Below are 15,226 nucleotides of genomic sequence, written 5' to 3' on the forward strand. Positions count from 1 at the left end.
TCTACGAAATATTTTGCTCTTGCGGTAAATCATACACGGGACAATCGAGGCGTAACTTCCGATTTAGATTTAACGAACATAAAAATGATATTAAAAACAATAAAATCGCCTCATCTGCACTAGCCGAACATATCAACGAAAACAGAGACCACAAAATACTTTTTGAAAAGGCAAAGTCTATCACCGTAGTAGACAACTACTTAAAATTAAACCTTAGGGAGTCGCTCCATATTAATAAAAAAAGAACACAAAAAACATCATTAAATAAAGACAATGGCCCTGCCAGATATTTAACTGAACTTTGGTATGGGGGTGGAAACGACAAATTGGACGAGGGAGGGGGGGGGCCGACGTAGTCGTAAACTAACGCACGGTACGAGAATTCAGACCAGACCTGAAGATGCCTCTGAATAGAGGCGAAACTAGTCGTCTTTACGTTTAATAAGTAAACGTTTTTATTTAATTTTTTAAATAAAATTTTGTTTTATTGTGTGAATTAACGTGGTTTAGTGAGTTTTCTATCAGTATTAACACACACAAGTGCCATCAAATACTCTTCAAAATAAATAGTTTTTTACTTTATATTATGGTCTTTATAAATGTATCTCTACAAAAGCATCCTTTGTTATAAGCTTACAGAACTAAGCCTACACAATCAATCAATCAAATCTTGACAGGTCGAGAAAATCTTCAAAAAATAAGAGGAGAGACAATAAAGGGGGAAGTAACGAATTCCCCCCTCACACAGCTGACGCCAAGTTTGGTATACAGGCGTCTATACTCTCTGAGGGCCACGACACGTGGTCAAAAGCTCCTTGAATATCTATGGAGATAATAGAAACGTGATTGCAATTCCTGCGACTATCTTCTACTATATCTAAAATATTTTTAATTGCGTCGGTTGTAGAAACACCATGCCTGAAACCAAAATGACGATTATTGAGGTGCCGTGCTTTAAACATATGAAAGTATTTTAGAGAGCTGCATGGAAACTGTAAATTTCCATTTACTGCGGTAACCATGGAAAACCGTGGGAATGGATGGTTTTTCTAGTAATATCACATATTCGAATCGGGAATAGACGAAAAAAAGAAACAATATTTAATGGAAGTGGTTAAATTAATATACATTTTAGTTGGTAAATGGATAGAACCTAGTTTCAATGGAAGAACCTAAAATTCTAAAAAGACTTAAAAAGGATTTTGCCACTGAGTAATGGTAGCTATCTGCCTTTGACTGTATTAGACGATATATGGCAATATAACATAGGTGCCACTATTACTAATCTCACTTAGTTTCTTGTAGCCTAGTAACTAGCTAGCTAAGCTCACAGAACAGTTTTCTAGCTCATCCTCCTATTACTTTAGCACACGACATTCACGGCTATTGAAGATGCCAATCAGTCCATTGTATGTTTTCACGCCAAATTCTCGGAATAAAAGTTTTAGGAACTGACTCTGACTCATGCTACTTGGCGACGGGCGAGCAAGAGTCCCTCAGTCCAGTCAAATCTTTCTATAGTTGTTCAGCCCCTTATTTTTACTAACATTCGCGATAAATAACCTGTATTGTAGCGGTAGTTTTGGGCCAAACCAAGACGCTAAAGGGTTTTTTCTTTCGAACACTATGATATGGAAATGGCTTGTTGGCATTTTTCATTTCGGTAATGGTTGGTATTGCAATAACGTTTCTTAATTGGGAATGGGAATGGTTGGTATTTGTAAACCACGGATCGGTAACGGATGGAGAGGTTGATGAAAAATATGGGTGGAATTTGTAAACAAAAATATGAACAAAATTAGTTTGGAAATGGTAACGTTTGATACTGAAATGCAGCTCTCTAGAAAGTATAATCGATTAGTTATTAACTTATCATAGATTTTTCCTATCGGGCGATACGATTTAGTGTCAGTGCCGTCCCTATATCTCCGAATCGTATACCTTTTCAAATATCTCAATTGTTATGCCATCCAAACCGGGGGCTTTACGTCTCGCGAATCCACTAATAACATCCTTGATTTCCTGTGAGCTAAAAGGGATACCATCCCTGGTATTTGGTTAAACATGCCGTGTACCTCTTAATTGAATATGGCTTAAAATATCGTCCCTAATATCGTTCCTCGGGGAAACGTTATCAAGAAGCACCTCTATAGTATCATTAAAAGACGAGGTAAGTACCGTCTTCCCTACGCACAGCTTGTAAATTAATAGGGCTGAAATGTCTACCCATAGCTATTTTATACGGTGTGTCGAAAGGGTTTTGTTCGCTAACCTTTGAACAGAACTCTTCCCAGGACTTTTGTTTAGATCTATTAATTAATTTTTTTACCTGGCGTGCTCCCTGTTATATCTTGCCTTCCGAAAATTGCGCAAGTTTGGATCCCTGGTCTTCTGCATCTGCCAATGCAAGGCCCTAATTTTTTCCTAAAGATTGCAATTTCTTGGTTCCACCACGGGACTGCCTTATGGGTAAGTGGTCATAACTGTTTTAAATTTTCCGTGCAGATTTTATTTATTACACTCATATAATTATTTACTGTCACTACTAATTCAGTTTTGTTAGAGTCTGCACTCTTGAAGTTTCGGAGACTAGTCTTAGCGCGCGATATAAAACGCGACCAATCTTAATTTTTAATAGAGAATCTTCAGTTATATGGCTGAGACATCCCGGTACCACCCACATTAAAGCTAATATACCTATGATCACTACAGCTAGTATCATCCAGGACATTCCATCCATTCAGGGAGACTAACAGCGTATCCGTTATAAGCGTTATATCAAACCAACTTTCTCCGTTGCGCCAAGAAAAAGTAGCTATGGAGTCATCATCATTCGCAACATGCATACCAACACTGTTTATGAAATCTATAACTGCTTCGCTTTTTTCGTCCATGCGTGGGGAACCCCGAAGCAAGTGTTTATTGTTAAAATCCCCGCATATGATGGTATTAGGTTTTTTACTTTTTATACGTAAGTTTGAAGATCTAAAAGAAAGGGGTTTATATCACAGGAAGGTGGAGTATACAGCGAGATCCTTAAGTAATCTTTTTTCTGATATTTAACGTTGACGGCGATACAGTTCAGATATTTTTAAGGTTACTATATCTATATGTTGATTTATACATAAAACGCCGCTTTCCCATTTCCTGCATTATAAAATGCTCCAGTTTAAATGGATATACCCAACAAGTTGGGAAAACCAAAATATTACCTCTCCGAGTCAAGACGACTACTTACAAACTTATTTACACAGATATGGAAATGTTTCTTAAGTTAAAATTTATGAAATATTAAAGCAGTATACAAAGCATAGCAAATATACTGTAAATCAGACGACATTTTACATCCAATAATGATATACTTGTACACATTAAATTCATCCGATGGGGGAAAAACGGGAAATGAAGAGATAAAACTTTAGAGGGATATTACCTTTACGTGTTTGTAAAGGCCCAATTTTCTACTCCTCAACTGCATGCCCTCTATGTTGAAAGCCATATTCACAACAGGGTTGCACATGTAAACACTATCCTCTCGTTTCACCTCAACGATTTTCTTAGTTTTGTCAACATGACTGTTAACGTTACATAGCACCAAAGCTTATTTGTGGCTACACACACTGAAAGTAAATGCGCATCATAAAAAGCATGAAAACACGAAGCTATAATCCGATTACGATCAGACCTTTCACTGGTCTGGGCTGCGTTCAGCAGAGCTCACCAAAAAAGACAGCGGATTTTGGAAATGTTTACCGGTGAGCTCTGTCGTCATAGCTTTTCTCCGGTCATCCGCGTTTTATAAATGACGCTAGCGCAATAAAGCGTGCAAGGTACCAAGGCTTAACAAAAATTGTATGATAACATATTTATAGAGATAGATAACAACTTTTATAATTAAAATTAGAAACTAACATATCTCTTAAAATTCTCGCGTGATCAACTGATTTCACGCCAATTAAATAGCTATAGTCCCATCAAAATCATCAAGCTATTTGTATTAATTCCTCCATGGTTTTTCCGCCAAGCTGAGAACTACGCGTTTTACGTCACGTTATCCAAAAAGCCGACTATTTTCTTTGAAGACCGCGCTAGTTCAGCGCTGAGCACAATAACGTCAAAATTCATAAACAAAATCCCGTTATGTAGGACACTGTTCACAGCGCTAGGCTCTGCTGAACGCGGCCCAGATTTCCACCATGATTATAAAATTTAAGCCTAATTATTTAAAAGTGTATTTAACTTTCGGCTCACTCTGAACCGTTAATGTCTCTGCATTACAGAAACTAAAACCAATCGTTTACTTTTTGGTTCACTAGGCCTATTGACAAATAAAAGTTCATTTGACTAACATAGTAGCGTTGTGCTTGTATTCACTTCAGAAAGGATTATGCTATAAACAGATCTAGTATAGCTTAAGTAATATATAAACATCCATTTTAAATAATAATATTTAAAAAAATCTTTGGAATATCAAAATGAAATAGAGCTTTAAAGCTACAAAAGTACTAAATGCATCATAATTACGAAAAATATTTCCACATATTCACTTTATATTAAGGATAAAGGGAATATTATGGTTCTGTAGGATTTCTTTACACATAAAAAACAAAACGAACTTTTAACGCAGCGCACTACTGTAACAACGGACGGACACACACAGACAAAAACATAGGCTGCTTTTTAACTCTTTCCGTTTTAATTTTGAATTGAGAAACAAGATTATCTTAAATATTAAAATAAATATAATTAATATTTAATATTTTCTTCGTTAGTTATTCGCCTTATTGAACGTTACATCGTTTAAAAAAGAACAATTAAACATTCTTGAGAGACTTGACTAATATTGGCGTTTGAAATGAAGCATACGCCGGTTGCTTAGCTTTACTCAAATAGGTAGTGTATAAGGGTGTCGAACTACAGTTAAAAGCAAGAACAACCGCAATTGCGAAAACCTATCGTGGACAACCCACCCTAGGGAGGCTAGACGTTTCTCGTAACCCTAGCTGATCGCCGCGAAAGTCTTAAACCAAACGATGACGATGGAGTAGAAGCCAGGTGTGCAGACTGGTGTCCATGTGGGATGGAAAAAAACAAAGACCAGAAGATGGTGGTGTAGAAGCCAGGTGTACAGACTGGTATCCATGTGGGATGGACAAAAACAAAGACCAGAAGATGGTGGTGTTAGAAGCCAGTGTGTACAGACTGGTGTCCATGTGGGATGGACAATGACCAGAAGATGGTGGTGTTAGAAGCCAGTAAGTACAGACTGGTGTCCATGTGGGATGGACAAAAACAAAGACCAGAAGATGGTGGTGTTAGAAGCCAGTGTGTTCAGACTGGTTTCCATGTGGGGTGGACAATGACCAGAAGATGGTGGTGTTAGAAGCCAGTAAGTACAGACTGGTGTCCGTGTGGGATGGACAAAGACCAGAAGATGGTGGTGTGAGAACTCAAGTAGAGTAAACATTTCCGTGACTGTGAAAGTAGTTCGGAAATGGCGAACACGTTTGCTCCGATTTGGAAACTAAGAACGCGGTCACGTGGGTGTAACAACAGACACACACAGACAGACATACAGACACACACGATCGTTACAGAACCTCTCCGTGACATACGTCACTCGGAGTGGTAATAATTTACCCTCTAGCATAACGGTTCCTGAATAAATACCTCAATATTGTTTTCTAAAATTTGCTGTCGTAGCTGGGCAGTTGCAGATCTAGCTTTGTACAAATTTATCTGTAGGAGGGCAAGAGGCCTTGGAGAAGGATTATTAATAAAATGGCGTTTTGCGCTATGATAATTTTGGGGCGAGGAAACTACCTTAACAATAATTAAATCCTTAAGAGAAACCACTAACGTACTAACCATGATTTATACGCGCTTTTCTATAGTTTAAGGCAGATGGGTAACTCGGACAGTGACTAACGATATTCAGTGTTACCAGTGGCGTTACTGTTTGAGCAATTCCTACAGTGCTTTTTCTCTGCTTTCCACACGTCGAATTTGTGCTTACCACCGCAAAGAGTGCAAAACTGCTCTTTGCTTTTACACTTATTCGACGTGTGACCATTTCCACAGCACATATAACAAGAGAGGGATTCTCGTATCCTCCATTAGTATTACTATTTCCCACCCAAGTTTAACCTTTCCTAACTCAATTAAGTGTTTTAATTTATCTGGCTCTGTTTCGAGAACAAAACTAATCTTAAGATTCCGCGAAGCATAGCTAAAGATATTCTATGAGAGCGGTAGCTCTCTTAGATAAGACTTCATACTGCTCTTAATGTATAAGGAGGGTTTTTTGTTTGGATGTAGTTTTTTTTGTATTGTACTAATTGGTTCAAAAAAAATCCACTGAACTACAATTCGGACCCTTAATATGTGGTTAAAATTTCAAAGAGATCCATTAATTAGTTTATTTTATAAAAAATAAAGTTGCTAAGGGTGGTTTTCATTTCCATAAAATTAATCACAGATTTTGACGAAAAACTGGAAATTTCCCATAGAAATAACATGGGAAATTTTCCAAAGTTACAAATTTTGTCCATACCCTTACAAAAATAACTATACGTCAAATAGATTTAAAAACGGTCTTAAATGAAAGCCCCATATCCATAGTTGGCGCCTATTTTTTTTCATCAAGAAATATTAAGTTTAAGTACTGTTTTTCATAGTTTTAATTACATGCTCCGACTTACGTGGTTTACCCCGAAACTATGGAACCTGCGACATTTTAGCATGAGTAATGTAGTGTATGAAGCGAGTTTGGTCGTTTTACCGCGGTTATAGTCAAATTCTTAGAACAAATAGCTAGCTTAATGGACATTTTATCTTTTCTCTGTTTAGGTTAAAGCTATTTAAACTTGATTATCTTGTGGGTACTTGTGGGTGCATGTAGGTACTTGTGGGTACTTGTGGGTGCTTGTGGGTGCTTGTCGGTACTTGTTGGTGCTTATGGGTACTTGTGGGTACTTGTAGGTGCTTGTGGGTACTTGTAGGTGCTTGTGGGTTCTTGTGGGTACTTGTAGGTACTTGTGGGTGCTTGTGGGTGTTTGAAGGTACTTGTGGGTGCTTGTGGGTGTTTGCAGGTACTTGTGGGTGCTTGTGGGTGTTTGCAGGTACTTGTGGGTGCTTGTAGGTACTTGTGGGTGCTTGTAGGTACTTGTGGGTGCTTGTAGGTACTTGTGGGTGCATTTAGGTACTTGTGGGTGCATTTAGGTACTTGTGGGTGCATTTAGGTACTTGTGGGCGCATGTAGGTACTTGTGGGCGCTTGTAGGTACTTGTGGGTGCATGTAGGTACTTGTGGGTGCATGTAGGTACTTGTGGGTGCATGTAGGTACTTGTGGGTACTTGTAGGTACTTTAGGGTACTTGTGAGTGCTTGTAGGTACTTGTGGGTGCTTGTAGGTACTTGTAGGTGCTTGTGGGTGTTTGTAGGTGCTTGTGGGTGTTTGTAGGTGCTTGTGGGTGTTTGTAGGTACTTGTAGGTACTTGTGGGTGTTTGTAAGTACTTGTAGGTACTCGTAGGTACTTGTGGGTGCTTGTAGGTACTTGTGGGTTCATGTAGGTACTTGTGGGTGTTTGTAAGTACTTGTAGGTACTCGTAGGTACTTGTGGGTGCTTGTAGGTACTTGTGGGTTCTTGCCCCGAGTACTTGTGGGTGCTTGCCCCGGGTACTTGTGGGGGCTTGCCCCGAGGACTTTTGGGTGCTTGCCCCGGGTACTTGTGGGGGCTTGCCCCGGGTACTTGTGGGGGCTTGCCCCGGGTACTTGTGGGGGCTTGCCCCGAGTACTTGTGGGTGCTTGCCCCGGGTACTTGTGGGGGCTTGACCCGGGTACTTGTGGGGGCTTGCCCCGGGTACTTGTGGGTGCTTTCCCCGAGTACTTGTAGGTACTTGTGGGTGCTTGCGGGTACTTGTGGGTGCTTGTAGGTACTTGTGGGTCCTTGTAGGTACTTGTGGGTGCTTGTAGGTACTTCTGGGTGCTTGTGGGTGCTTGTAGGTATTGTGGGTGCTTGTAGGTATTGTGGGTGCTTGTAGGTATTGTGGGTGCTTGTAGGTATTGTGCGTGCTTGTAGGTATTGTGGGTATTTGTAGGTACTTGTGGGTGCTTGTAGGTACTTGTGGGTGTTTGTAAGTACTTGTAGGTACTCGTAGGTACTTGTGGGTGCTTGTAGGTACTTGTGGGTTCATGTAGGTACTTGTGGGTGTTTGTAAGTGCTTGTAGGTACTCGTAGGTACTTGTGGGTGCTTGTAGGTACTTGTGGGTTCTTGCCCCGAGTACTTGTGGGTGCTTGCCCCGGGTACTTGTGGGGGCTTGCCCCGAGTACTTGTGGGTGCTTGCCCCGGGTACTTGTGGGGGCTTGCCCCGAGTACTTGTGGGGGCTTGCCCCGAGTACTTGTGGGTGCTTGCCCCGGGTACTTGTGGGGGCTTGCCCCGGGTACTTGTGGGGGCTTGCCCCGAGTACTTGTGGGGGCTTGCCCCGGGTACTTGTGGGGGCTTGCCCCGGGTACTTGTGGGGGCTTGCCCCAGGTACTTGTAGGTACTTGTCGGTGCTTGTAGGTGCTTGTGGGTGCTTGCGGGTACTTGTGGGTGCTTGCGGGTACTTGTGGGTACTTGTAGGTACTTGTGGGTGCTTGTAGGTACTTGTGGGTGCTTGTAGGTACTTCTGGGTGCTTGTGGGTGCTTGTAGGTATTGTGGGTGCTTGTAGGTATTGTGGGTGCTTGTAGTTATTGTGGGTGCTTGTAGGTATTGTGGGTGCTTGTAGGTATTGTGCGTGCTTGTAGGTATTGTGGGTATTTGTAGGTACTTGTGGGTGCTTGTAGGTACTTGTGGGTGCTTGTAGGTACTTGTGGGTGCTTGTAGGTACTTGTGGGTGCTTGTAGGTATTGTGGGTGCTTGTAGGTATTGTGGGTGCTTGTAGGTATTGTGGGTATTTGTGGGTATTTGTAGGTACTTATGGGTGCTTGTAGGTACTTGTGGGTGCTTGTAGTACTTGTGGGTGCTTGTAGGTACTTGTGGGTGCTTGTAGGTACTTGTGGGTGCTTGTAGGTACTTGTGGGTGCTTGTAGGTACTTGTGGGTGCTTGTAGGTACTTGTGGGTTCTAGTAGGTACTTGTGGGTTCTAGTAGGTACTTGTGGGTACTTGTGGGTGCTTGTGGGTACTTTTGGGTAGATGCTTTGCCCGGGTGCTTGTAGGTGCTTGTGGGTAGGTGGAATTTTTAGGGGGGCGCCTCGCGTTTCAATAAATGATTGTAAAAAAATGTATAATTCTAATTACAATAAGAATACAAACTTTTAATGATTTACGTTTTATTTTTGAAGTATCATTATAAATAAATGTCTGATTGAGCTAAAGTTATGGTCCCCTTTATATATGTTTCTGCTTAGTGCAGATTTTGAAAATGTAAAACAGTTTCTTAACATTCTTAATGAAAATGAAGACTGAAGGAACAGATATTAATCAAAAATGTCTTGATTAGAATCAAGACCTAAAAAGTATCGATAAGACTGAGGTTATCACTTGTCTGAATGATCAGATATTAATTTTTCTTTTTAATTGAAACTTAAATGCATGCTTAAGAAAAAACAACGTTCCATTACCGTTTTCCGTTGAAATAAATTATTTTACTGGTAATCAATTTCAAAAATTTACTTATCTCGGCTTTTCGACCACAATTCCATTCCCCGAAAACATTTTATCATTACATTAATTACTTTTGGGAGATAACGTGTCAAAATAGCCTATAAAAGAAGAAAAAACTGTAATAGCGGTCTGTTTAGCCATGATAACAACCTTTTAAAAGTTACAAGCACTATATAACCCTTTCGAGACTAACTGGACCTGAGCAAACTATAGCTTAACCTGCTACTAGTACGACCAGAGAGAATTGATGTAATCTGGAGTTGAAATTTCATCATGTGCGACCTGCGGCCCTGAAACTCTCCCATAGTCCCAATGTGTGTAGAACATAATTTTTTCGCTGTTATCTGCCAAAATCAATCTTTCTAGATAGTGCCGCCTGCTCACTTGAATTTTTCATGATATAATAAGGTTTGAATGAACAAAATTCTAGATTACTATTTTCACTACTATGTCCCTCTGCTAACTTGAAGCAAACTTTCCTCTCTTTCTGCAGCTCATTACCGGTGCCATTCCCTTGACTTTCTGTTCGTTATAACTACTATCATGAATTTATTTATTTCAAACCAAAATATAAAAAAATGGATTCTTTTTCCTTTTGTGCTACTTAGAATTTTCAAATGTATATAATGTTGTGCCGTGCCATATCAAATAGTCTCTGACCATTGTTAGAAACTAGAGATAGAAATTGGGCAGTAACACTGATCATGCCCTGAACTATGAGAAAGAACAATACGACGGTTGACTAAAGTACACTTGATATTACATCATTTTGCAAAACCGCGAGTAAAAATCTTACTGTCCCTATTCAATTTGGCGCCATTGGTTTTAGAATAATTAAAATGTTCCACTGCGAAGCGTGCCGGTCACAAATGGGGATGTAACGTCTTTAGGAACCTTTTAAAACGCTAAACCATACACGTACTCTCCCAAAAGTAATTAATGTAATGATAAAATGTTTTCGGGGAATGGAATTGTGGTCGAAAAGCCGAGATAAGTAAATTTTTGAAATTGATTACCAGTAAAATAATTTATTTCAACGGAAAACGGTAATGGAACGTTGTTTTTTCTTAAGCATGCATTTAAGTTTCAATTAAAAAGAAAAATTAATATCTGATCATTCAGACAAGTGATAACCTCAGTCTTATCGATACTTTTTAGGTCTTGATTCTAATCAAGACATTTTTGATTAATTTTTTAAGTCTTTATGTTCTATACTACCATTACTTTGCACAACAATGGCGTTAGCCAATGCTTCCTTTAAAACATATTCACTAACGTCTTTAATAATAATCTTAGGGCAATGTTGGTTTGAGCTATAAAATATAACTTTAGTATTTGTTTCCTCGTTATTCTCTATTTGAATCTTAAGTATTTCAAGATCCTTCAGTGTATCTAGATGAAATGACGACCCCATTATTCTTCCCAGCCCTGAAATGCTTAATGGTTACGCCCAAACTAACTGGATCTATGTTTTCCTTAAGTAGCGTTTAATGTTCTCAGAACTTAAAGTACTAACGACCAATTCCTTGGAAGGTTCAGAGCTCTCTACCCTGGCAGGAACACTGCCTTAAACCTTGGGGTATACCATCAGTGTAAAATCCTCAGTTCTAGGTTTAAATCCCGCATTATTCTTAACTTTATTATTATCTTTTTTCCTACGTTTGTTACTATTTTGAACACTCCCTATACCTATGTCATGAGTGAATCATATACTAGCTCCCTATAAGTTACTCAGTCACACTGGCCTAATGTATCCAGCATTTTCTTTCGAATAGTAGTCGAGAGGAGGGGAGGCGGGTGAAAGTGATAGAAGACGGCGTCCTCTCTTAGGGTTTTGAAATTAATATATCGAGAACTTGAAAGTGACGATAGTTCCAAATGGTATTAACGGTTTTGGAGGTTTGACTTCTTTGCGTCACATTCATTCTTTTGCTTATTGAAAAATAATTTTGGTTTCACAACAGGCTTCGTTAAAAATTGGTTGGGCCTTTCTTTAAGTTTTTCTATTAGTTCTTTAGACGCATTATTAAAAAGTTTAGTAAGGTTTTCGAGATGACTATTAACATGAGTGAATCATATACTAGCTCCCTATAAGTTACTCAGCAACACTGGCCTATTGTATCCAGCGTTTTCTTCCCGCCAAAAAAGTGTTACCTATATGCGACCTACAGTGAGAGAAAATAACACTTCTCCCGGCGCTTACGTATTTCCGGTAAAAAACCGGAAAAGGAGATCAACCAACGAAACTTTGAACTGAAAGGTAGTTAGTATAAGTATACGACGTTTTAGAAATGTTGTGATTGTTTGCGGACGGTTCACAGTCGTATTCTATCTTTGAAATTATTTTAATGGGTTAGGGTTGGCGCAATAGGAAGTTTTATTTTTTTCGCATTAAAATGGCAGAATTTTGGATATTTTTTGACAAAGCCCAAATGATAGAAACTCATTTAAATTCAGACTTCAGAGCGTTGCCTACGGAATAAAAAATTTTATTCCGTAGGCATCATTCAGAGGCAGGAACTATTTATGGTGAGAGAACCAAACTTTATCAAAAAATAAGAGCTAAACAACAACTTAATAGTTATCTCGAAAACCTTACTAAACTTTTTAATAATGCGTCTAAAGAACTAATAGAAAAACTTAAAGAAAGGCCCAACCCATTTTTAACGAAGCCTGTTGTGAAACCAAAATTATTTTTCAATAAGCAAAAGAATGAATGTGACGCAAAGAAGTCAAACCTCCAAAACCGTTAATACCATTTGGAACTATCGTCACTTTCAAGTTCTCGATATATTAATTTCAAAGCCCTAAGAGAGGGCGCCGTCTACTATCACTTTCACCCGCCTCCCCTCCTCTCGACCACTATTCGGAAGAAAATGCTGGATACATTAGGCCAGTGTGAATGAGTAACTTATAGGGAGCTAGTATATGATTCACTCATGGTGTCACTAATTAGATGAAGAGGCATTTGGCTATCTAAAGAGAGTCTATAGTTACGAGCGCCTGCCGCCTCCAATATCAACCCGATTCCGCTTCGGTCACCAGCGGGACTTACGAATGAGAGGTCCCGCCTCGGAACGAATTTCTCCTATCCCATGGGACCGACTGACCCATGTTCAACTGCTGTTCACATGGAACCCTTCTCCACATCAGTCCTCAAGGTTCTCACTTGAGTATTTGCTACTGCCACCAAGATCTGCACCAGAGGCGGCTACAGGCAAGCTTACGCTCGGCACCTTCGACGCACACCTCTGCGCCCCTCCTACTCACCGCGGCTTAAGACACCATGGTATATTCGGCCACGGCGGCCGGGTATGGGGTAAACGCTGGAGCGCCATCCAATTTCAGGGCTAGTTGCTTCGGCAGATGAGTTGTTACACAGTCCTTAGCGGATTAGGACTTCCATGGCCATCGTTCTGCTGTCTATAGCAATCAACACCTTTCATGGTATCTCATGAGCGTCTCGTATCGGGCCCCTTAACCCGGCGTATGGTTCATCCCACAGCACCAGTTCTGCTTACCAAAAGTGGCCCACTTGGCACTCGCATCCAAGTTGCCGTCCGGGCTTCAGTCGAGCAAACCGAACTTCTCACCCATTTAAAGTTTGAGAATAGGTTGAGGTCTTTTCGACCCCAAGGCCTCTAATCATTCGCTTTACCGGATGAGACTGCATTCTCCAAGTGCCAGCTATCCTGAGGGAAACTTCGGAGGGAACCACCTACTAGATGGTTCCATTAGTCTTTCGCCCCTATACCCAGGGATGACGATCGATTTGCACGTCAGAATCGCTGCGGACCTCCACCAGAGTTTCCTCTGGCTTCGTCCTGCCCAGGCATAGTTCACCATCTTTCGGGTCCAAACGTGTACGCTCTTGCTCCGCCCCGTCGACGAGGCGATCGGGACGGGCCCTTGGTGTGCCCTTGAACGCGAATCTCGCGGGATCCCAAGGCAACCGGCCGAACCAATCTTCACTTTCATTTCGCCTTTGGGCTTATTCAAGACCCAATGACTCGCGCACATGTTAGACTCCTTGGTCTGTGTTTCAAGACGGGTCGGGTGGGTTACCGATCTACTCGCTGCTGACCACCTGAGCATTGACTAGTGCGCAAAGGTGAAACGACAAACCGAACGACAACACCTATCCCGTCACTTCGTTCCCGGTTAAGGGAGTGCTCGGCGTGGCCCGCACAGGGCAAAAATCGTCCCCGTGAAACGAGCTGGCTAAAACACCAGTAGAAACTCGGCGAGGGAGAAACCACCGGCGCCCTCTTTCAAAGACGGACAACTTTCAGTAACCAGACCGGTCGCAGCGTAGTTCGAACGAAAGGAAATGTGCCAAACGGCCCTCCGCAATCGACCGCTCGGCCGACTGAGGTCCGCACCGTTAGACACGAACGACACACGCGGTCACGTCCGACTGAATCCCTCCGACGATCACCTTTGAGGGCCCACCCGTTTACCTCTAAACGGTTTCACGCACTCTTGAACTCTCTCTTCAAAGTTCTTTTCAACTTTCCCTCACGGTACTTTTTGGCTATCAGTTTCGTAGTAAGCCGATAAATAAATTTTAAATTTCTGAAAGGAGTCAGGGACCCTATTCTCCAAGGTTCTTTTGGAGGAATTTCGATCCAAATCTTTTCATTCGGAGTCAATTTCTCCGAATGAAAATAAATCGTATTCTGTAAGAACCTGATCCCAATCATACGGTGGTAACCTCTCCGAATCATTCAGCGGCCGAAAGAGACGGCCGAATCGAGCATTCGGAGTTTTTACCTCCTTTCTTCCCGCCTTCAATCTTTGATTCGCGGAATAGTTTTTTCGATTTTTTCCCCTTACCTGTTTGTTGCCACCTTCGCTGCGGTTCATATTTTTATTTAGTATGGCTGCTTTTGTTTTTCAAATCGAGCTTCATCGCTTGCGATTTGAACATGGTTATCGCATAACCCGTCGCGATTTACGAGTTCAAACGATTTTTTGAGACAAGGTTGGTAAAATTATAGGTTAAAGCGGGAAAAGGCTTTAGGCCTTTGTGAAATCTGCTAGGTATTAGACCAAAGGCTTTACCTGTAGATTTAAAGGTAAAAAAACGTTGAATATATCTTACATTTAAGGGATTATTAATTAACACGGATTTAATTGTTCGTTGTTATAATTTTTCTAACGGGGCTGGTTGGTTAGAGCTACCTATTCTTGACTAATTGCATAAATTATTAGGAATTGGTAGATTGAATTTGGTTGTTTCGTTTAGCTTATATTTAAGTTATTAAATTTTGGTAGGTGTGTAACCATTGATAGAGGCTAGTGATCTACATTAATGAATTTGTCATTATCCCACGAGATCCACACATTGGATTATAGTTTGTGATTAATTAACGTTGTTTTTCTAGGTTCTCATTGCGCTAAGATTCATTTGGTCGAAGTTCCTAAGCGCTTCCAATAATTCGACGTATATTAACTGTTGTTTCAAGTGTATTTTAATACCCATTTTAAAAGAATATTACGAAGTAATTTAAGAATAAATAATTTTCTATCAAAAAAGCACGTTTTTCTATCTAAAGAAAAGAAATCGAAAAAGA

General features: G+C 40.5%; 1 pseudogene; it reads right to left on the reverse strand.

The window, feature by feature from the left end:
• Positions 1 to 12,597: 12,597 nt before the first annotated feature.
• LOC149612793 (large subunit ribosomal RNA) lies at positions 12,598 to 14,483 on the reverse strand (annotated as a pseudogene).
• Positions 14,484 to 15,226: the final 743 nt, after the last annotated feature.

Source organism: Phalangium opilio, unplaced genomic scaffold, assembly GCF_054372755.1.
Source record: "Phalangium opilio isolate 3A_F unplaced genomic scaffold, DU_Popi_V2 ptg000231l_1, whole genome shotgun sequence".
NCBI lineage: Eukaryota > Metazoa > Arthropoda > Arachnida > Opiliones > Phalangiidae > Phalangium > Phalangium opilio.